Source organism: Elephas maximus, chromosome 14 (assembly GCF_024166365.1).
Source record: "Elephas maximus indicus isolate mEleMax1 chromosome 14, mEleMax1 primary haplotype, whole genome shotgun sequence".
Lineage (NCBI taxonomy): Eukaryota > Metazoa > Chordata > Mammalia > Proboscidea > Elephantidae > Elephas > Elephas maximus.
This window is the reverse complement of record NC_064832.1, coordinates 36,388,159-36,410,472: the sequence shown is the minus strand read 5'-3', so window position 1 is coordinate 36,410,472 and position 22,314 is coordinate 36,388,159. Positions and strand designations below refer to the sequence as shown.

Genomic DNA, 22,314 nt, shown 5'->3' with positions numbered 1-22,314 from the left:
TTTGAAAAGTGGAAACCTGGATGCTTCCTAAGAGACCTCGGTTGTCACAGGTGTTGAAATTGTATTCAGAAAGGTGAAGACAGTAAAGAAGTTTCTATCTGCCCTTGTTTGCTTGAGGTGGCATCATGCAATCACCCAGCATTCTCACCTCCCTGCCCTCAAGTCCAGGGAAACTTGAGATGCTTCAGAGTCTGTGCATAGTGTTAAAGAGGGCTGCACCAATGGCTCTGCCAATGTTGAATTCCCCAGTCAACTCCTGGGCCCCTTTAAACTGCTAACAGGACGACCCTTGTTCTGTAAAATCTATCCCCTCTTGCCAACACACACACATAGACAAAAACACAACTGTTGGGCAAATAAATCTTTCCAGAGAAAATAGATTCCTTTCCAATTCAGTCAACTGTCCTGAGCTGGAAGGGGAAAATGTTATTTTTCCAGGATGAAGGGGAAACAAGATCACTCCTTGTTTACCCTGTCTGGCCCGTTTCAAAAGAAGGTCAGTTTCATGCCTTCATCTAAAAAAAAAAAAAGAAATTCAAGTGTTGTTTATCAGAAGACACTTGGTTCGTTTCAGCCTGAAAACCACACATGGGCGCTCTGTGCTTTTTCTCTTTGACCTAAAACACACACGGCAGGGCTGACTTCCCTGATGCGCTGGGGATGTTGAAAGGGTGGGGAGTGAGGAGGACAGAGCGTGGGGACAGAGTCTGGTGATGCAGGATTCTCAGCTAGCTATTGGCTAGTCTCTCTATCACCAGTCCATCTCCCACCCAAGTCACTGAGCATGAAAGATTGAGCTTATGAATCTGTTCCCACTTCTTTCGAGTCCACACACATTTCCCATGCTTTCTTTTGTCTATATTCCCCTGGATCATTCCCCAGTAGAGTGAGAAAACACAGAGTAATGAAGTACCTGGAGTCCCTGGGTGGTACAGTTAACCAGCTCAGCTGGTAACCTAAAGGTTGGAGGTTCAAATCCACCCAGAGGTGCCTCAAAAAAAAAAAAAAAAGAAAGCCTGGAGATCTACTTCTGAAACCCTATGGAACATAGTTCTACTCTGACCCACACAAGTAATGAAGTGCCTGGCTGAGAAGGATGGGTAGAATATAAATTGAACAAATGCTTCACTAGTCCCTGTGACACTCTTTAGAGCTTAGTGGAGTAAGTCTCAAGGAAGTCCTAACTATGGCTACATTAACTTGGGATGGGAAATTCCCACTTTGTAGCTTTTCAGCATAATGAAAACTTCACTTGTATAGTGACAGCATCTAGGATACAGCTGCAGCTCAGTAAAAATTTGGTGAAAAAAAAAAAACAACCAAACGAGTTTAAAAAATGATAAATCTGGGAGATTAAATTTTTTAAAAATCTTATTATAAAAAATGTTTCCTCTATAATTACTTCAAACACTAGAGAATAATAACCGTGGCTGTGAGAGGAGTCATCTTGTCACCCAAAGCAGGAATGCCCTCATGTATGGCCAGGGCATCCCATTAGATTGAGGAGAAAAATAATAATTTCACATAGTCTGATTTGCTCCAAGTGTTATTAATACTTGCCTTACACAGTTTGTGGCTGTAATAACCATATGTAGTTTTATTTACTTCTTGTCTGGCTCATTCCAAACAGATTCCAAACAGAACAGTCTAATAGAGAGCTGCTTGATTGCAGTGGCAAGTGAAGGGCTCCTAATGGAAAAAGTTGCTTCTTTCATCCCCATTTGTTTAGTGGCTGGTGTGGTTTGGATCTTCCCAGGTGCAGGAAGGGGTATGATTTGTTTTAGAATTCATATTCTGAACTCCAAGGGAAAGAGTAAGAAAGCCTTCAGGCCCCTACAAGAAACCAAGCCCGTTGCTGTAGAGTTGATCCCGACTCATAGTGACCACATGTGTTATAGGGTAGAACTGCTCCACAGGGGGTTTGACTTTATGGAAGCAAGCTTTCTTCCATGATGCTGCTGGTGGGTTCTAACTGCCAACCTTTAGGTTGGTAGCTGAGCACAAACCATTTGTGCCACTCAGGGAGCTATGCAGGCCCCTCAAGGCAAGACCAAAACTGCTCCTTGGAGTCCTACAGCCCCATTTGGACTGGTTCCAGACTATTTTTGAAGGTACAGACTGGAGTGAAAAGGGGGAGCATTTGCAAAGACCTCTTGCTAGAAGCACTAAAGGCCTAACCGTTGTCCAAAGAAGTCTCCATTTCTAATGACTGAGGTGGAAAAACCGTGTCATGTGGTTTCTTAGCCAAACTCTGATTATCTGAGAGTAATGCAGTGGAACTCATTAATTTTAAAGGCAATGTTAAATAATGCAGGATTTGAAAAATTGTGTTAGACTTGCATGTTTAGTAGGGTAGCCAATAGACATATGTGGCTATTGAGTGCTTTAAATGTGGGTAGTCAGAATTGGGATAGGCTGTAAGTGTAAAATATACACAGAATTTTACAAAAAATGTAAAATACCTCATTAATAACTTTTATATTGATTTCATGTTGAAGTGATAATATTTTGGGCATGTTAGATTAAATAAGATCTATTATTCAAATCAATATCACCTGTTTCTTTTTACTTTTTTTTTTTTTTTGGTTTGTTTTACTTTAGATGAAGGTTTACAGAACGAACTAGTTTCTCATCAAACAGTACACACATTGTCATACGACATTGGTTAACAACCCCACGACATGTCAGCATTCTCCCTTCTCAACCCTGGGTTCCCTATTACCAGTTTTCCTGTTCCCTCCTGCCTTGCAGTCCCTGCCCTGGGCTGCTGTGCCCCTTTAGTCTTGTTTTGTTCCATGGGCCTGTTCAGTATTTGGCTGAAGGGTGAACCTCAGGAGTGACCTCATTACTGAGCTGAAAGGGTGTTTGGGGGACATATTCTCAGGGTTTCTCCAGTCTCTGTCAGGCCAGCAAGTCTGGCCTTTCTTTTTCAGTTTTTTTACTTTTTTAGTGTGGCTACACAAAATGGATGTTGGAAGAGACTAAAACTTGCTCTTGAAAGTTGAGAAACTAAAGCAAGAGGAAGAAATGATGAAGTAAAAGAGCTAGACAGAAGATTTCAAAGGGTGGCTTGCAAAGACAAAGTAAAGGATTATAATGACTTGTGAAAAGACCCGGAGATAGGAAACCAAAAGGGAAGAACATGCTTGGCATTTCTCAAGCTGAAAGAACTGAAGAAAAAAATTCAAGCCTCAAGTTGCAATAATGAAAGATTCTACAGGCATAATACTGAATGACACTAGAATCATCAAAAGAAGGTAGAAGGAATACACAGTCACTGTACCGAAAATTCCTGTATATTCCATCTGGCGAGGTCCATGTGTATAGTAGCCATTTATGTTGGTGAAAAAAAGGTATTTGCAATGAAGAAGTCATTGGTCCTGACAAATTCTATTATTCAATCTCTGGCATTGTTTCTATCACCAAGGCCATATTTTCCAACTACCGACCCTTCTTTGTTTCCAAATTTTGCATTCCAATCACCAGTAATTATCAATGCATCCTGATTGCATGTTCGATCAATTTCAGACTGCAGAAGCTGGTAAAAACCTTCAATTTCTTTGTCATTGGCCTTAGCGGTTGGTCCCTAAATTTGAATAGTAGTTGTAGTAACTGTTCTTTCTTGTAGAAGTATGGATATGATCCTATCACTGCACTGTACTTCAGGATAGATCTTGAAATGTTCTTTTTGATTATGAATGCAATGCCATTCCTCTTCAAGTAGTCATTCCTGGCATGGTAGACCATATGATTGTCCAATTGAAAATGGCCAATTCCAGCTGATTTTAGCTCACTAATGGCTAGGATCCTATACGGTTGCTATGAGTCGGAATCGACTTGACAGCAGTGGGTTGGTGGGTAACGGCTAGGATATCAATGTTTATGTGTTCCATTTCATTTTTGACCATTTCCAATTTTCCTAGATTCATGCTTCATACATTCCACATTCTGATTATTAATGAATGTTTGCAGCTGTTTCTTCTCATTTTAAGTTGTGCCACATGAGCAAATGAAGGTCCCAAAAGCCTGATTCCATCCACATCGTAAAGGTCAACTCTACTTTGAGGAGGCAGCTCTTCCCCAGTCATCTTTTGAGTGCCTTCCAACCTGAGGGGCTTATCTTCTGGCACTACATCAGACAATGTTCCACTGCTATTCATAAGGTTTTCACTGGCTAATTCTTTTCAAAAGTAGACTGCCGGGTCCTTCTTCCTAGTCTGTCTTAGTCTGGAAGCTCAGCTGAAACCTGTCCACCATGGGTGACCCTGCTGGTATTCCAATACAGGTGGCATAGCTTCCAGCATCACAGCAACATGCAAGCCCCCACAGTATGACAAACTGACAGACGCGTGGAGGATTCCGACTCATAGCAACCCTACAGAGCTGAGTAAAACTGCCCCACAGGGTTTCCAAGGAGAGGCTGGTGGATTCGAACTGCTGGCCTTTAGGTTAGCAGCCCAACTCTTAACCACTGCACCACCAAGACTCCGCTATTTCCGTCAGGTTGACCATAAATTCATAATTCTCAACATGTCCAAAAAGGAACACATCATCTTTACCCCAAACCAGCTCCTCCTTCTCCATTCTTTATCTTGGTCACTGTCATCTGTACCTACCCAGCCACCTAAGCCAGGAAGCTCATTGTTTTCTAGACTTCTTTCGTGCGCAGTCATTACATGCTCTCTGCTAACAGAAACATCAGCGGATTGAACCCACCAGCTTCCATCTGCTTCCTTAAAAGGTACAGCCTTGGGAAACTCTATGAGGCAGTTCTACCCTATCTTATAGGGTCTATGAATCAGAATTGACTTGACAGCAAAGGGTTTGGTTTTGGGTTTTTTTCCTCTTGTTTCCTTACCCTTCTTTCAGTCTTGCCAGGTTGTAGGATATAAGTATATGTATACGCCTACAAGGAAGACCAGTTACTACGACTATTATTCATATTTAGGCACCAACCAGCAGGACATATTCCCACATCCCAGCCAACACATGGAGTTACTTAGCTTTCTAATTTTTTTCCAAATAGGTATAAAATATCTCAGTTAATGTGCTGATTTACTTACAGTTTGTTAGCTTTTTTAAAAAATACTAGGCTTAAATTTTAGAACAGTTTTAGGTCTGCAGAAAACTAAGCAGAGAGTACCGAGAGTTCTCATAGTCTCCCTGTGCCCCTTACACAGTTTCTCCTATTATTAACATCTTGCACGCCTGTAGTACATTTGCAACAATCAATGATAACATTATTAATAACTAAAGCCCATAGTTTACATTAGGTGCCCTGGTGGCGCAACTGTTCAACTGTCATCTGCTAACAGGAAGGTTGGTGGTTCAAACTCACTTAGCAGCTCTGTGGGAGAAAGGCCTGGTGATCCGCTCCAGTGAAGATTACAGTCTAGAAAACCCTATAGGGCACTTCTACCCTGTCACATGGGGTCACTATGAATAGAAAATCAACTTGATGACACTTAACAACAATAACATAGTTTCCATTAGAGTTCACTCTTTGTGTTGTACAGCTCTATAGGTTTTAACAAACACATAGTCATTTGTCTACCATTACAGTATCATACAGAATAGTCTCATTGCCCCTAAAAAACCCTGGCTTCATCAAATCGTCTCTTCCCCCTTCCCCTTCCCCCTGGCAACCACTAACCTTTTCACTCTCTCTATAGCTTTGTTTCTTCCAGAATGTCCTATGGTTGGAATCATACCGTATATAGCCTTGGCACACTGACTTCTTTCATCCAGCAGTATGCCTTTAAGGTTGCTCTGAGTTTTTTCATGGCTAGATAGCTCATTCCTTTTTATTGTTGAATAATATTCCATTGTAGGAAAGTACCACAGTTTGTTTACCCACTTACCTTTGGAAGGATATCTTTGTTTCTTCTAGTTTTGGGCAATTATGAATACAGCTGCTATAATAAAATATAAAATGATATTTCATTGTTATGTTAATTCGCTGATTTACTTATAATCTGTTAGCTTTTGGGGCTTGTTCTGTAAATCGTCTGTTCATGTACTTTGCCCATTTCTCTGTTGAGGCTGCTGTCTTTTTTCTTGGTGATTTGTAGGCTTTTCTTGTATATTCTAAATAGTAATCCTTGTCAGTTTTTAACATTTTAAATCTTTTCTAATTTGAAATGTGTTCCTAGTTTTGTCCTTGGTATAATAGATCCTTAATTTTGATGCCTCTCACTTTCATACCTTATAGATTTTTGTTTTGAAGTTTTGAGAAATCCTCTATTGCTTTAACATCACATCCATTTTAGAATAAATTTCTTAAGTCTTAAAGATCCAACTGGAATTTAGGAGAAGTTGCACTGTATTTACCAGATAAATGTGGAAAGACAGCACCTTTGCAATATTAAATCTTTCCGTCCAAGAACAAGTGATGTTTCTCATATACTCAGATTTTTTTCTGTGTCCTTTATTAGAATGTTTAAATTTTCTTAAGAAGATCTTGTGTATTCTTGGTTGTCTAGTGCTGCTATAACAGAAATCCCACAAGTGTGTTGCTTTAACAAAGAGAAATTTATTTTCTCACAGTTTAGGAGGGTCGCTGTGAGTCGGAATTGATTCAATGGCAACGTTTTTTTTTTAGGAGGCAACCCTACCCATTGCCGTTGAGTCAATTCTGACTCACAGCGGCCCTATAGGACAAAGTATAATTGCCACAAAGAGTTTCCAAGGAGCAGCTGATGGATTCGAACTACCGACCTTTTGGTTAGCAGGTACGCTCTTAACCACTATGCCACCAGAGCTCTTCCGAAAAAATGCCACCGAGCCGATTCCAACTCATAGTGACCCTATAGGACAGAGTAGAACTGCCCCATAGGGTTTCCAAGGAGCAGCTGGTGGTTTTGAACTGCTGACCACTGTGCCACCAGGGCTAGAAGTCCAAATTCAGGATGCGGGCTCTTGGGAAAGGCTCTCTCTTTCTTTCCCTCTCTCTCACTCTCAGTCTCACTCTCTCTCCTTGTCTCTGTCTCTGGGGGGTGGGTCATTGTCTCTTCAGCTTCTATTCCTTGGCTCCTTGGTCATCGTCGTGTGGCGTGACGTCTATTTTCCCCCATCTCTCTTTGCTCACTTGCTTGTCTAATCTCTTTTATATCTCAAAAGAGATTGACTTAAGACACACCCAACACTAATACTGTCTCATTAACATAACAAAGAAAACCCATTCCCAAATGGGGATTATAAACACACTTTATAGATATACCAAACAAGCCCATTACCGTCAAGTCAATTCTGACTTGTAGTGACCCTATTGAACAGAGTAGTACTGCCCCATAGGGTTTCCAAGCCTGTAAATCTTTACGGAAACAGACTGACTCATCTTTCTCCTGTGGAAAGGCTAGTGGGTTCTAACTGTAGACCTTTCAGTTAGCAGACGAGTGCTTAACCACTGTGCAACCAGGACTCCTATAAGCACTATGTTGTGGCTAGGAGCCATCAACTCAGTTCTGACTCATAGTGACAAGGTACAACAGAATGAAACACTGCCCAGTCCTGCCCCATCCTCACAATCCTTATTATGCTTGGGCCCACTGTTGTAACCACTGTGTCACTCCATCTTGTTGAAGGTCTTCCTCTTTTTCAGTGACCCTCTACTTTACCAAGCATGTTGTCCTTCTTCAGGGACTGGTCCCTACTGATAACATGTCCAAAGTAAGTGAGACGAAGTCTTGCCATCCATTCTTCCACGGAGTGATCTGGCTATATTTCTTCTAAGACATACTTGTTCATTCTTCTGGCCATGGTATATTCGATCCTCTTCACCAGCACTATAATTCAAAGGCATTACTTCTTCTTTTATCTACCTTATTCATTGTCCAGCTTTTGCATGCATCTGAGGAAATTAAAAATATCATAGCTTGAATCAGGTGCACCTTAGTCCTCAAAGTGACATCTTTGCTTTTTAATACTTTAAAGAGATCTTTTATAGCAGATCTGCCAAATGCAATACATTGTTTGATTTTCTCACTGCTGCTTCCATTGGTATTGGTTATGGATCCAAGTCAAATGAAATCATTGCAAAGTTAATCTTTTCTCCATTTATCATGATGTTGCTTATTGGTCCGGTTGTGATTTTTGTTTTATGTTGAGGCATAATCCATACTGAAGGCTGTGGTCTTTGATCTTCATCAGTAAGTGCTTGAAGTCCTCTTCGCTTTTAGCAAGCAAGGTTGTGTCATCTGCATATCACAGATTGTTAATGAGTCTTCCACTAATCCTGATGCTGTGCTCTTCATATAGCTCAGCTTCACTCAACGTACGGATTGAATAAGTATGGTGAAAGGATACAATGCTGGCATACACCTTTCTTGATTTTAAACCATGCAGTATCCCCTTGCTCTGTTTGAACGACTGCATCTTGGTCTATGGGCAGCTTCCTCATAAGCACAATTAAGTGTTCTGGAATTGCCATTCTTCACAATGTTATCTGTAATTCGTTATGATCCACATAGTTGAATGCCTTTGTATATTTAATAAAACACAGGTAACCATTTTTCTGGTATTCTCTGCTCTCAGCCAAGATCCATCTGACATCAGCAATGATATCCCTCTTTCCACATTCTCTTCTGAATCTGGCTTGAATTTCTGGTAGTTCCCTGTCGATGCAGCCACTTTTAAATGATCATCAGCAAAGTTTTACTTGTGTGTGATATTGATGGTATTGTTTGATATTTTCCACATTCTGTTAGATCACCTTTCTTTGGAATGGGTGCAAATATGGTCTCATCCAGTCAGTTGGTCAGGTAGCTGTCTTCCAAATTTCCTGGCATAGATGACTGAGCACTTCCAGCGCTGCATCTGTTTGTTGAAACATCTCAATTAGCATTCCGTCAATTCCTGGAGCCTTGTTTTTTGCCAATGTCTCCAGTGCAGGTTGGACTCCTTCCTTCAATACCATCAGTTCTTGATCATATGCTACCTCCTAAGATGGTTGAACATCGACCAATTCTTTTTGGAATAGTGACTGTGTGTGTTCCTTCCATCTGCTTTTGATGCTTCCTGTGTCATTCAATATTTAGCCCACAAAATCTTCCAAAATTGCAACTCAAGGCTTAATTTTTTTTCTTCAGTTCTTTCAACTTGAGAAATGCTGATCATATTCTTCCCTTTTAGTTTTCTAATACCAGGTTTTTGCACATTTCATTATAATATTTTCCTTTGTGTTCTTGAGCTGCCCTTGGAAGTCTTCTGTTCAGCTCTTTTACTCCATCATTTCTTCCATTCACTTTAGCTACTCTACTTTCAAGAGCAAGTTTCAGAGTCTCTTCTGACATCCATTTTTTGTCTTTTCTTTCTTTCCTGTCTTTTTAATGACCTTTTGCTTTCTTCATGTATGATGTCCTTGAAGTCTTCCCACAACTTGTCTTGTCTTCAGTCATTAGTGTTCAATGTGTCAAATCTATTCCTGAGATGGTCTACAAATACAGGTATGATATACTTGTCTTAGCCAGTGCTGCTATAACAGAAATACCACAAGTGGATGGCTTCAACAAACAGAAGTTTGTTCTCTCACAGTCTAATAGGCTAAGTCCAAATTCAGGATGCCAGTTCCAGGGGAAGGCTTTCTCTCTCTGTCAGCTTTGGAGGAAGGTTCTTACCATCAATCTTCCTTTGGTCTAGAAGCTTCTCAGTGCAGGGACCCTGAGTCTAAAGGACATGCTCTTTTCCTGGCTCTTGTTTCTTGGTGGTATGAGGTTCCTCTGTCTCTCTGCTTGCTTCTTTCTTTTATATCTCAAAAGAGATTAGCTTTAGACAAAATCTAATCTTATAGATTGAGTCCTGCCTCATTAACACAACTGCTGCTAATCCCACCTTATTAACATCATGGAGGGAGGATTTACAACACATAGAAAAATCACATCAGATGGCAAAATGGTGGAAAATCACACAATACTTGGAATCATGGCCTAGTCTAGTTCACAGATATTTTTGGGAGACACAATTCCATCCATGAAAATACTCAAGGTCATATTTGGCTCTTGAGGACTTGTTTTAATTTTCTTTGGCTTCAAGTTGAACTTGCATATGAGCAATTGATGGTCTGTTACACAGTTGGCCTCTGGCCTTGTTCTGAAAGATGATATCAAGCTTTTCTATGGTATCTTTCCACAAATGTAGTCAATCTGATTCCTGTGTTTTCCATCTGGTGAGGTCCACACGTATAGTCACTGTTGACGTTGCCGAAAAAAGGTATTTGCAATGATTAAGTCGTTGGTCTTGCAAAATTCTGTCATTCCATCTCCAGTGTCACTCCCATATTTTCCAACTACCAATCCTTCTTTGCTTCCAATTTTTGCATTCCAATCATCAATACTTCTCAATCATCCTGATTGTATGTTTGATTACTTTCAGACTGCAGAAGTTGGTAAACATCTTCAATTTTCTCATCTTTGGCATTAGTGTTTTGTACATAAATCTGAATTATAGTTCTATTAACTGGTCTTCCTCATAGGCATATGGCTATTATCCTATCACTGACAGCATTGTACTTCAGAATAGATTTTGAAATGTTCTTTTGACAATGAATGCAATGCCATTCCTCTTCAATTTGTCATTCCTGGCATAGTAGATCATATGATGGTCTGACTCAAAATGGTCAATACCAGTCCATTTCAGCTCACTAATGCCTAGGTTGTTGATCTTTATGCATCTCATTTCATTTTTGATGACCTCCAATTTTCCGAGACTCAAACTTTGTACATTCCACATTCTGATTATTAATGGATGTTTGCAGCTATTTCATCTCAGTTGTTGTGCCACCTCAGCAAATGAAGGTCCTGAAAGCTTGACTCCATCAAGTCATTAAGATCAACTCTACATTGAGGATGCAGCTCTTCCCCAGTCATATTTTGACTGCCTTCCAGCATGCGGGGCTCATTTTCTGGCATTATATCCAACAATGTTCCACTGCTATTCATAAAGTTTCTCACTGACCAACTTTTTCAGAAGTAGACTGCCAAAGTCCTTCTCCCTAGTCTATCTTAGTCTGGAAGCTCCGCTGAGACCTGTCCACCAAGGTGACCCTGCTGATATTTAAATACTGGTGGCAAAGCTTCCAGTATCATGGCAACATGCGAGCCACCACAGTACAACAAACTAACAGACCTGGTAGATAACCACAGGGGTTAGAATTTACAATTCTAACAATTCAATTCAATCCATAACAGGGTAGATAGCTAAACAATGGATAGGCAGGCAGGCAGATAGATAGATAGATAGATAGACAGATAACCCTGCATATATTTCTCCCATAATCCCCATGTCTTAGTCATCTAGTGCTGCCATAACAGAAATACCACAGGTGGATGATTTTAACAAAGAGAAGTTTATTTTCTCACTAGAAAGTGGTTAAAAGTCCAAATTCAGGGTATCAGCTCCAGGGGAAGGCTTTCTCTCTCTGTTGGCTCTGGAGGAAGGTCTTTCTCATCAATCTTCCCCTGGACTACAAGCTTCTCTGAGCAGGAACCCGGAGTCTAAAAGACGCACTCTGCTTCCGGTGCTTCTTTCTTGGTGCTACGAGGTCCCCAACTCTCTGCTTGCTTCCCTTCCCTTTCATTTCTTGAGAGAGAAAAGGTGGTGCAGGCCACACCCCAGGGAAACTCCCTTTACCTTGGATCCAGGAGGTGACCTGAGTAAGGGTGTTACAATCCCACTCTAATCCTCTCAACATAAAATTACAATCACAAAATGGAGGACAATCATACAATACTGGAAATCATGGCCTAACCAAGTTGATACACACATTTTTTGGAGGGACATAATCCAATCCATGACACCCCACAACATTTTCTTATTGATCACAAGTATATCCACAAGTATATGCATCATGGCAGCTAGCCCAGTGTCTGACATTCATCTTCAGCTTATTGATGTTCATTGCATGAGTGAATGTTTGTCTAATGAGCGAGTGAGTGAGTGAAGCAATGTTGTCTGCAAACACTGGTCTGAGAGCGACATAAATTTTGCATGTATAATCCTCTCAATCCCCTTGCAAAGAAGATCATATCAGCCTCATTTTACAGTAGAGGAAACCAAAACTGGAGGTAAGTACTTTGCTTAGGGCCTAATGAGCCACTGACGGGGTTCTGGATGGGGTCTGCCTGACTCTGACACCAGCTCTCTTTTATTCATGCCACACTGATCATGAAGAACATCTCAGCATAAGGAACAGACAAAGATGCTAAAGGACCAAAAGACACGGAGAATTTGCAGTTTCTTATTGAACGAATATTTATTAAGCTTCTCCCAGGAACCGAGTTTCAGTGACTCAGACAGGGCTTCCACATTTATTTCAATGAAGCAAACAGTGAGCTTAAGACCTGTGGTAATGCTCTGGTTTGGAGTGTGGGGTGGGAGAGAAGGAGGTACAATACAGAAGATAGTTCCCAAAGGTTTCCTACGTAAAGGCAGGAGGAAAAAGGCAGGAAGACAGAGGGACAATGCTCCACACCAACAAAGAACAGGCAGTGGAGGTGCTGTAAAAGACAGAGCAGGGACATGGCCCTGCTCAGCCCTGCTTAGGGGCCCTTTGGGTCCACCAGGGTTACCCTGGGTAGCACAGTTAAGCACTCAGCTACTAACTGACAGGGTTGGTGGTTCAAGTCACCCAGGGGTGGCTTAGAAGAAAGGCCTGGTGATCTATGTCCAAAAAATCACAGCCTCAAAAACCCTATGGAGAAGTTGTACTCGGACACACATGAGGTCACCATGAGTCAGAGTCCACCCAGTGGCAACTGGTTTGCTTTTTGGTTTGGGTCCACTAATTAGGAAAAAATGTCTTCTCTAGGCTGATCAATTAGAAAAAGGTTCTTGTCTCCCCGCTGCTGCTGCCCCATGTGTATGCACTACGTGGGGAGCTCAGCACAGCCGATTTCAGCCCCCACTGCATACTTGGCAGGGTGCCCTTGTCAGGGCATGCATGCACCACCACCCTCCCCCGTGGAGAAGCTCCCAGTGGGGCAGTCCTTCATTTAAGGTCACTTTAACAAATCATTAGAACAGATCATGGCTGGTTTGATGATATCCGTCATTTAAGATTAGCATATATGTCAATAAAAAGGATAATCCAAGAGGGAGGGGAGTCTGGGATAGGTTATTTTCTAGTAAATTGCATATTACCATTAACCCTAATAAAGAATTTCAGATTTCTTCAATTGTTTTCAAATATCACCTGTCCTCTAAGGTTATATACACTGCAGAAGGGTGTGTTAAGAACACGTTTTGGTTCCCCGTCCATGTGTCTGAATTTCCTGGGGGTACAATAACAAAATAGAAAAAATGGAGTGGCTTTAAAGTACAGAAAGTTATCGTCTCACCGTTCTGGAGGCTAGAAGTCCAAATCAAGGTATTGCCGCATCGATTCCTTCTGAGAATTCTGAGAGAAGTGCTCCGTGGCTGCCGGCAATTCTTGGCGCTTCTTTGCTGCTTGTAGAGGTATTTTCAAGTGGAGTCTATCTTCTCAGTGTGGCTTATTTCCATGTCCATTCACCCTTTTTATAAGACACATTCAGAAGAGATTAGGACCCACCTGAAATCCCTGGGTGGCGCAAATGGTTAAGTGATGGACTACTAACCGAAAGGTTGGCGGTTCAAAACCACCCAAAGGCACCTCGGAAAACAGGCCTGGAGATATACTTCTGGAAAACCTGTGGAGTGCAGCTCTGCTTTGCACGTGTGAGGCTGCCACGAGTGGGAAGCTCCTCTATGGCAACTAACGAGAACCAGGACCCACCCTGCTCTGGTATGACCTCGTTCACTGACAATGAAAGAAAAACCCTATTTCCAAACAAGGTCACATTCACTGGTGCAGAAGTTAAGACTTCAACATATCTTTCTGGAGGACACAACAGAACCCGTAAACCCACTGCTGTTGAGTCCATTAATCCATAACACCGTGTTATTTTTTTTTTTCATTCTAAAATTTTGTACAATTATAACATACACTCAGAGAAGTGTCCAAATTCCAAGTGTGCAGCTCAATAAATCTTCACAAAATGAACACACCCAAATACCCAGCTTCCAGGTCAAGAAAGCAGAACATCATAGCACCCAGAAGCCCTTCTCCCGTGTCTCTTACACTCACTGCACCCTCTCCAGAGGAAACCTTAGCTCTGGCTTCTAAGGCCGCGGGCTTCTTTGCCTGTTTGTGAACTTTATGTAAATGGAATCATTCAGTGTGTGCTCTTTTCTGTCTGCCTCCTTTACTTCTACCTTATACGTGTGAGATTGACACAAGTTGTTGTAAGTGCCAAGGGTTCATTCCTTCTCCTTGTTGTAGAGTGCACCACAATTTCTTTACATCATTCTGCGGTTGATAGGCATTTGGGTCATTTCCAGTTTGATGCTAATAGGAATAGTTGCCAGCCTGTTTTTTACTGTGTTATTAGCATGCCTTTTTCTGCCAGAAGCCATACCAAATGTGAATGTGAAATTCAAGGGCTGATAAATTGCTGTAGTTGTAGAAAGCAAAAATAACTGTAAAAGATCTTTTTATTCTCTGGAAAACTTAAAGACATGGTTACTGTATAAGGCAACTATATGCTGCAGGCCTCACTGCAAAATGCTAATAGCAGCCAGTGAGCAAACAAGATTGACGAATTTGTGGGTAGAGAATGTGGGGCCTTGGTGGGAATGTAAAATACTACAACCATTTTGGAAAACGATGCAGCGCTTTCTTTAAAAAGCTGGAAATAGAAATACCATACGATTCAGCAATCCCACTACTAGGAATATATCTGAGAGGAATCAGAGCCTTCACACGAACAGACATATGCACACCCATGTTCATTGCAGTATTATTCACAACAGCAAAAAGATGGAAACAACCTAAGTGCCCATCAACAGATGAATAGAAGACAAACTATGGTACATACACACAATGGAATACCATGCAACAATAAAGAACAATGATGAATCTGTGGAACATCTCACAACTTGGATGAATCTGGAGGGCATTATGCTGAGTGAAATAAGTCAATCAAAAAGGAGAAATATTGTATGAGACTACTATTATAAAAATTCATGAACAGGCTTACACAGAAAGAAACAATCTCTGGTGGCTGCTAGGAGGGGAGAGGTGGGGAGGGAAAAAAGAAAGTGGAAACTTTGGTGAAGGGTAAGACAGTACATAATACTGGGGAAGTCAGCACAGCTTGACCAAGGCAAGGTCATGGATACTTCATAAAAAAATTTTTTTTTTTTTTTTTACTAAACTCCCTGAGGGATCAAATTACTGGGTTGAGGGCTGTGGGGACCACGGTCTTAGCAGCTCAACTGGCATAACATAGTTTATGAAGAAAATGTTCTACATCCTACTTTGGTGAGCAGTGTCTGGGGTCTTAAAAGCTTGTGAGCAGCCATCTGAGATACTCCACTTGTCCCATTCCATCTGGAGCAAGGATGGATGAAGAAAACCAAAGTCATAAGGGAAAGATTAGTCCAAAGGACTAATGGACCACAACTAACACAGCCTCCACCAGACTGAGTCCAGTACAACAGGATGGTGCCTGGCTACCACCACCGACTGCTCTGACAGGGATCACAATACAGGGCTGGGAAAAAATGTAGAACAAAATTCTAACTCACAAAAAAAGACCAGACTTATTGGTCTGAAGAAGACTGGAGAAACCCCAAGAGTATGGCCCCTGGACACACTTTTAACTCAGTACTGAAGTCACTCTCGAGGTTCACCCTTCAGCCAAAGATTAGTCAGGCCCATAAAACAAAAAGAGACTAAGGGGCACACAAACCCAGAGGCAGGGACAAGAAGGCAGGAGGGGACAGGAGAGTTGATAACAGGGAACCCAATGTCGAGAAGGGGTTGCTAGCCAATGCCATGAAACAATATGTGTACTAACTGTTTAATGAGAAGCTAGTTTGTTCTGTAAACCTTCATCTAAAGTACACAAAAAAAAAGATTAGACGGGCCCATAAAAAAAAAAAAAAATGAGACTAAATGGGCACAGCAGCCCAGGGGCAAGGACTAGAAGGCAGGAGGGGACAGGAAAGCTGGTAATGGGGAACCCAAGGTCAAGAAGGGGAGAGTGTTGACATGTTGTGGGGTTTGTAACCAACGTCACAAAACAATATGTGTACTAATTGTTTAATGAGAAGCTAGTTTGTTCTGTAAACCTTCATCCAAAGTACAATAAAATAAAAATATACCAGAGAAACATTAAAAAAAAAAAAAAAGTAACCAATATCGCTAAACAATTTGTGTAGAAATTGTTGAATGGGAACCTACTAAACTGCTGTGTAAACCATCACCAAAAAAACAATAAAATATTATTGAAAAAATTGGTTACCAAAAAAGAATGTGGGTCTTTGTAATATAGGTTACAAACAAAAGAAACAAAAAACCAGTTGCCATCAAGCCAATTTAGACTCATGTAACCCCATGTGTGTCAGAGTAGAGCTGTGCTATATAGGGTGGTCAATGGCTGAGTTTTTGGAATTAGGATCTCCAGGCCTTTCTTCTGAGGTGCCTCTGGGTTAGCAGTCAAGCACTTAACAGTTAGCACCACTCACAGACTCCCTGTGATCTAAGTAGCAGCAGCTGGGTATTTTCACCCTCTGCCTTTTAGCAAAGCGAGAGGGTTGCTGTGAGTCGGAATGAACTCAACAGCAACAGGTATTTTTTGGTTTTTAACTTTTTCCTGAGATAATAATGGGGCATTTTCAGAACTGAGCATACAAACCATGCTGATTGACTTAAAACTCTGTGAGGTAGGTGGCAAGTGGCATTGCTCCCATTTTCCAGAAAAGAAAGTTTAGGTGAATTGCTTTAGCCAGCTCTCGCCGTGTGCAAGAAAGCCAGTCGTCGGTGGTGACACCACGTGACAGCACACGTGACAGCACACGTGACAGCACACGTGGGGCTCTGAATGTGAGCCAGCACACATGAGGCTCTGAATGTGAGCCAGCACACGTGGGGCTCTGTGAGCCAGCGCCACCTCCAATAGTCCGCACAGGCGGCCTCGCAGATGCCCAATATGTTGCGGCCAGGCAATGGGAAGACTGCAGCCTTGTGGTGGGAGGGATTCTAATAATACCTTAGATTTTTATAGCACTCTGCCTCTGAAGTACACAGAGCATCCTTTGGTCAGAGCTGGCCAAAGCGTGTGACTCATATGCCAGCATTAGGAGAGATGCAACCTTGGAGATAGGCCTTCATGTCGCTCCTGCAACTTCTGTGGCTCTTTATAGGGGCTGATTTCTCATCCCTGGTTACTGTGTTCAGGGTTGAAAAAATGGATGGTTTAGTCAAGAAGTAGTCCTCTTTTTGGAGTTCCTGGGTGGTGCAAAAGGTTAATACACTTGACTGCTAACCAAAAGGCTGGCAGTTTGAGTCCACCCAGACATGCCTCAGAAGAAAGGCCTGGCAATCTACTTCCAAAAAATCATCTATTGAAAACCCTATGGAGCACAGTTCTACTCTGACCTAAGTGCGATCATCCTGAGCCTGAGTCAGCTCAATGGCAGCTGGTGGTCCTCTCCTCCCCCTAAGCATCACTTATACTATTTTAGCTCTCAGGCTTTCTGGGCATCTTCACACAGGCTGCCTCCGTTCCAGTAGTTCTTTACTTTTTTCCCACAGATTCCTTGGCGGTCTGATGAAGCTATAGATTCCTTCTCAGAAGACTGTTTTTAAATGTGCAAAATAAAATACACAAGATTACCAAGAAAACCAAGTGTGTTGAAATAGTTATCCAAATAGCAGAAAAATAAATTTGTGATACAGTAATACATGTGCTTTCTTTATTGATATATTACATATTGATCTATTGTTGTTGTGTGAGCTGTCAAATTGATTCCGACTCATAGTGAGTGACCCTACAGGACAGAGTAGAACTGGTCCATAGGGTTTTCTAGGCTGTAACCTTTACCGAAGCAGATAGCCAGGTCTTTCTCTCGCAGAGCCACCGGGTGGGTTAGAACCACCAACCTTTCAGTTAGCAGCTAAGAGCTTAACCATTGTGCCAACAGGGCTTCTTAACAAGATCTAGAGTTGGGAAAATAATGCATAATTTTTTTTTCTTTTTTTATTGTGTACTGTCTTACCCTTTACCAAAGTTACCACTCACCTATTGTCTATTAAGAGTTTTTCCATCCCCACCCCTCCCCTCCCTTGTAATCATCAAAGATTGTTTCTTTCTGTATATAAACATTTTCATGAGTTTTTACAGTAGTGGTCTCATACAATACTTGTCCTTTTGTGATTGACTTATTTCACTCAGCATAGCGCCCTCCAGATTCATCCATGTTATGAGATGCTTCACAGATACATCGTTGTTCTTTATTGTTGGGTAAAAAAAAAAAAAAAAAGAAGTAATGATGAATATTCACAATATCTTAAGATATCTGTGACACCTACAATGTGCTATTAAAACATTTTCATTTCCATTGCTAATATTTCTCTGGTTTGCTGCCTAGGTTCGGAAAAAACACTGCCTGGTCCTGGCCAATTCCTATGCTTGGCTGCTGATCCATAGGGTTTTCACTGGCTGATTTTTGGAAGTAGATTGCTGGGCCTTTCTTCCAAATGTCCACTGTTGTTTTTGTTGTAAGTTGCTGCCAAGCCAATTCCAACTCATGGTGACCCCATGCGTGTCAGAGTAGAACTGCTCCATAGGGCTTTCAGGGTTGTGACCTTTCAGAAGCAGCTCACCACGCCTTTATTTTGAAGTGCCTCTGCATGGGTTCAAACTGCTAACTTTTCGGTTAGCATCTGAGTGTTTAACTGTTTACATCACCTCCTGGAATCTATTTCCACTTTGATGCCCCCACGATGGTCTCCATGGTGGACACGTGCGTGCGCACGCGCGCGCACACACACACACTAACCCTCTAACCAGCCATGAGCTGTTGGGAACCCAGCAGCCCTTCTGCAGAAAGCTGGATTCCGGACCAGCGCTATAGCCAGGCCAGACAGCAGCCAGCTGAGAGCTCGCGACTGTGATTCTTAGACGTCACCACTCCGGCCAGACAAGGGTTAACCTTGAATGTAATCACTACTTTCTCTTTAGTCACAGCATGGCTCCCATGACAGAGTTGAGCAATAGGCCTTCTTTTAAACGAGGTTCTTACTTTTTTGAAACAATTGGGGAAGTTTAGATGATAGCAAGAAATTATTGTTAATTCTAGGTTGATGTTAATTAGGTTTATTACAGCATTATGGTCATGAAAGAAAATGTTCGTAGCTTTTACAGATGCATACCGAATTATGGAAGGGTGAGTAACGGGTCTAGGACTTGGGATAGATATTTTAATTACTCTGGGTAAATGGGGCAGGGGTGTGAATTTAGCAAGAGTGGTGAAAACTTGAAATCTCTGGATTCTGGGTGAGGATTATGTGGGTGTTAGTTATACTATTCTCTCTCCTCCGGGTTCGTTGAAATTTTTTTTTTTAAAAAAACTTTAAAAGTATTTTTTAGAACTGGAAATTAGACAGGACATGCTGTTTTATAGTGCCAGTATGCTTTTTATTATAATTATTAATTTTCTTCAATGTACAACACGACTTGATTGTATTGTCTCTTTTATAAAATACACAAAAAAAATGATTTTGTTCCTGCCTTTTGCCAGTTGTCGGCCATGGTCTCACCCTCCAGGAGCCTATATTCCAGTTGTGAAGAGATAACATATACACATGAGACTGCTATAAATGCCAGAATGAGTGATAAAGTTGGAAAATGTCATATGAGTTCAGCAAAGGGGAGCTCTATAAGGGCTGGAAGGCAGAACTTATGGCTTTGAGCTGTTGGCTTTGAGGTGAGTTGGTAGCTTTGAGTTGATGACTTTGAGTTCCCTGCCTCAGAACTTCGCATTCATTGCCTCTTGCTGGTTTAGGCTTTTTTGTTTGCACTTCTTTCTCCACAGTGGGATTGTCTCTAAGAGACAACAGTCTTTCTCCCAATATTTCTTGCTCCCATTCCCTAGGAGACTGACACATACTGAGTCTCCATGGATGGTGCCCTCATTCTGCTCAGGCCTCTTGGCCCTCAGCTGTCCCAGATGCTAAGTACAACCATGCACCTCCTTACCAACTCAACCCAGTATGTTCCTAGTCCTGTATGACAGTAACGCTTGCCAGACAGACAGCCAGGGGATTATTGGACCCAAACAGAGACCTAAGTCCTGGATGATCTGAGTTTAACAACAACAAAAAAAGTTTTCTTATGTAGCTTTATTGTTAGTTGTTGGTTGCCATTGAGTTCGCTCCAACTCATGGTGACTTCATGTACAACAGAAAAAAACATTGCCTGTTTCTACACCATCTTCACATTCATTGGTAGGTTTGAGTCCATTGTTGTAGCCACTGTGTATTTTGAGCGCCTTTCAACCTGTGGGCTCATATTCCAGCATTATATTGGACAACATTCTGTGTGATCCATAGAATTTTTATGAACTTATTTTCAGAAGTAGATAAACAGGCCTTTCTTCCTAGTCTGTCTTAGTCTGGAAGCTCTGCTGAAACCTGTCCACCATAGATTACCCTGCTGGTATTTGATATAGCAGTGGCATAGCTTCCAGCATTACACAAACATGCAAGCCATCACAGTATGACCAACTGACAGACAGGTGGTGGTCACATAGCTTAGGTCATTTAGACCGAAACAAACTTTAAAAAAAATTTTTTTTCCTCTCTTCACTTATTCTGAATTATGTGGGCTACGAGGTTTCTTAGCCAGGCTGGGCTGGCAAATATGGAGCGGTGTCGGGGAGGAGGTGTGGTGCTCATATCTGGCCATTCACACAGAAGCTGGGAATAGACTGTGATTGCAGTAGCCATTCGATTCTTTCACGCCTTCTTTCACGGTTTAGAATCACCTGGAAAGTTTGAAGTAAAGGAGAAATCATATAAAATCCAGGGTACCTAAGAGTGCGGGGATTCGAGGTAGCCTGTCCAAGGCATATCACCTGATTGACAGACATGCAAAACCAAACCAACCTGCCATCCAACTCCCGGACCCTCCTTTCCTGGGTTTCATACCACTCCTCCAGACACATATTTCCAGGCTCCCTTCTCCAACAAGATAAAATCTAGGATCTGAAGAAGAATCCTTTTCTAGATGATGGTTAAGAAATTAAAAAAACAAGGGACTATCTTTTCCTGACCCCAAAGTGGGAAGTAGGTTCAGACATATCTGCAAATTTCTTTATCGGTGAGATCTTAAAAAAGGAGAATAAATTACATTGCCTTTAGTTTACGTGTCATACATCTCTTTTTTTATCGATTAGTGGATTTAGCTTTATTGACCATTGGTTCAGGCTGTCAATCAGATCCTGCTAAGAACACTTCTAAAGCGATCCTCTTAACGCCTTTGCTGTGGGGGACCCTGTAGGGGAAGCAGGTCTACCGGGATTAATTTTATCCCACTTCTTATGTGTAGTGTGTGTGTGTGTGTGTGTGTGTGTGTGTGTGTGTAGGAAACACTGGTGGTGTAGTGGTTAAGAGCTATGGCTGCTAACCAAAAGGTTGGTGGTTCGAATCAACCAGGAGCTCCTTGGAAACTCTATGGGGAAGTTCTGCTCTGTCCTATAGGGCCACTATGAGTTGGAATCGACTCAACGGCAGTGGGTTTTTTGGGTTCTTATGTGTAGGCGGTTGCAAACTAAATGCTTTAACACCCACACACTGTGGTAAAGTGCCTGTTGCTCTTCTGTGTCTACAGGAGAAGTTTCTCAAAGGGAAGGCACATCCCTTGATACATGATGGTGAGGTCCTAATCTGACGTGGAGAAGCTGGAGCACTGAAACAACAAACTGCTTAATAAGCTCGCTGGACTTTTAAGTGTTCCTCTTGGAAATAAAGAGACATTGTAGGAGCTGAGTGCCCAACATCAAACAGTGGAATCTGGGAAGAGATGGGGGGGCACTGAAGATGGTAGGTCTGGGGTTCAAGAAGGGCCATGAGAAACTTCCTGGGGAAAGGATGATGGTGGCATTTTAAAGAACAGTGGTGTTTGATTTTCTATTTTTAAATAGTTTCTCTTCTCCATTATCTCGTGTCCCTTTACACAATGTCCAACCCTTCCATGAGTCTGTGGTATACCATAGCTGTGTGTGAGGGAAATTTGGGGGAAGAATGGCAATGAGATACTGCTCAGTGTGGGGTGTCAAACGGACAGGTAGTAACCACAGGGGTTGTGAGTGGCCAGTGGGAACAGGCTAGAGTGGAGAGAAGGCTGGAGCATGGGCCACCTCAGGAATGAATGTGAGCTGATCTCTTTTCCTCATAGACCCTAGAGGAAGGTGACCCTGATAGAGAGCTGGGAGAGGGAAGCTAGCTCTTACAGG

General features: G+C 41.9%; 1 long non-coding RNA gene across 1 annotated transcript; it reads left to right on the top strand.

Moving 5' to 3' along the window:
* The first annotated feature begins 19,133 nt into the window (after positions 1-19,133).
* On the top strand, positions 19,134-22,114 carry LOC126058018 (uncharacterized). Its single transcript, XR_007513053.1, has 3 exons — positions 19,134-19,245; positions 19,600-19,785; positions 21,690-22,114. It is a non-coding gene; the product is annotated as an uncharacterized LOC126058018 (long non-coding RNA).
* Positions 22,115-22,314: the final 200 nt, after the last annotated feature.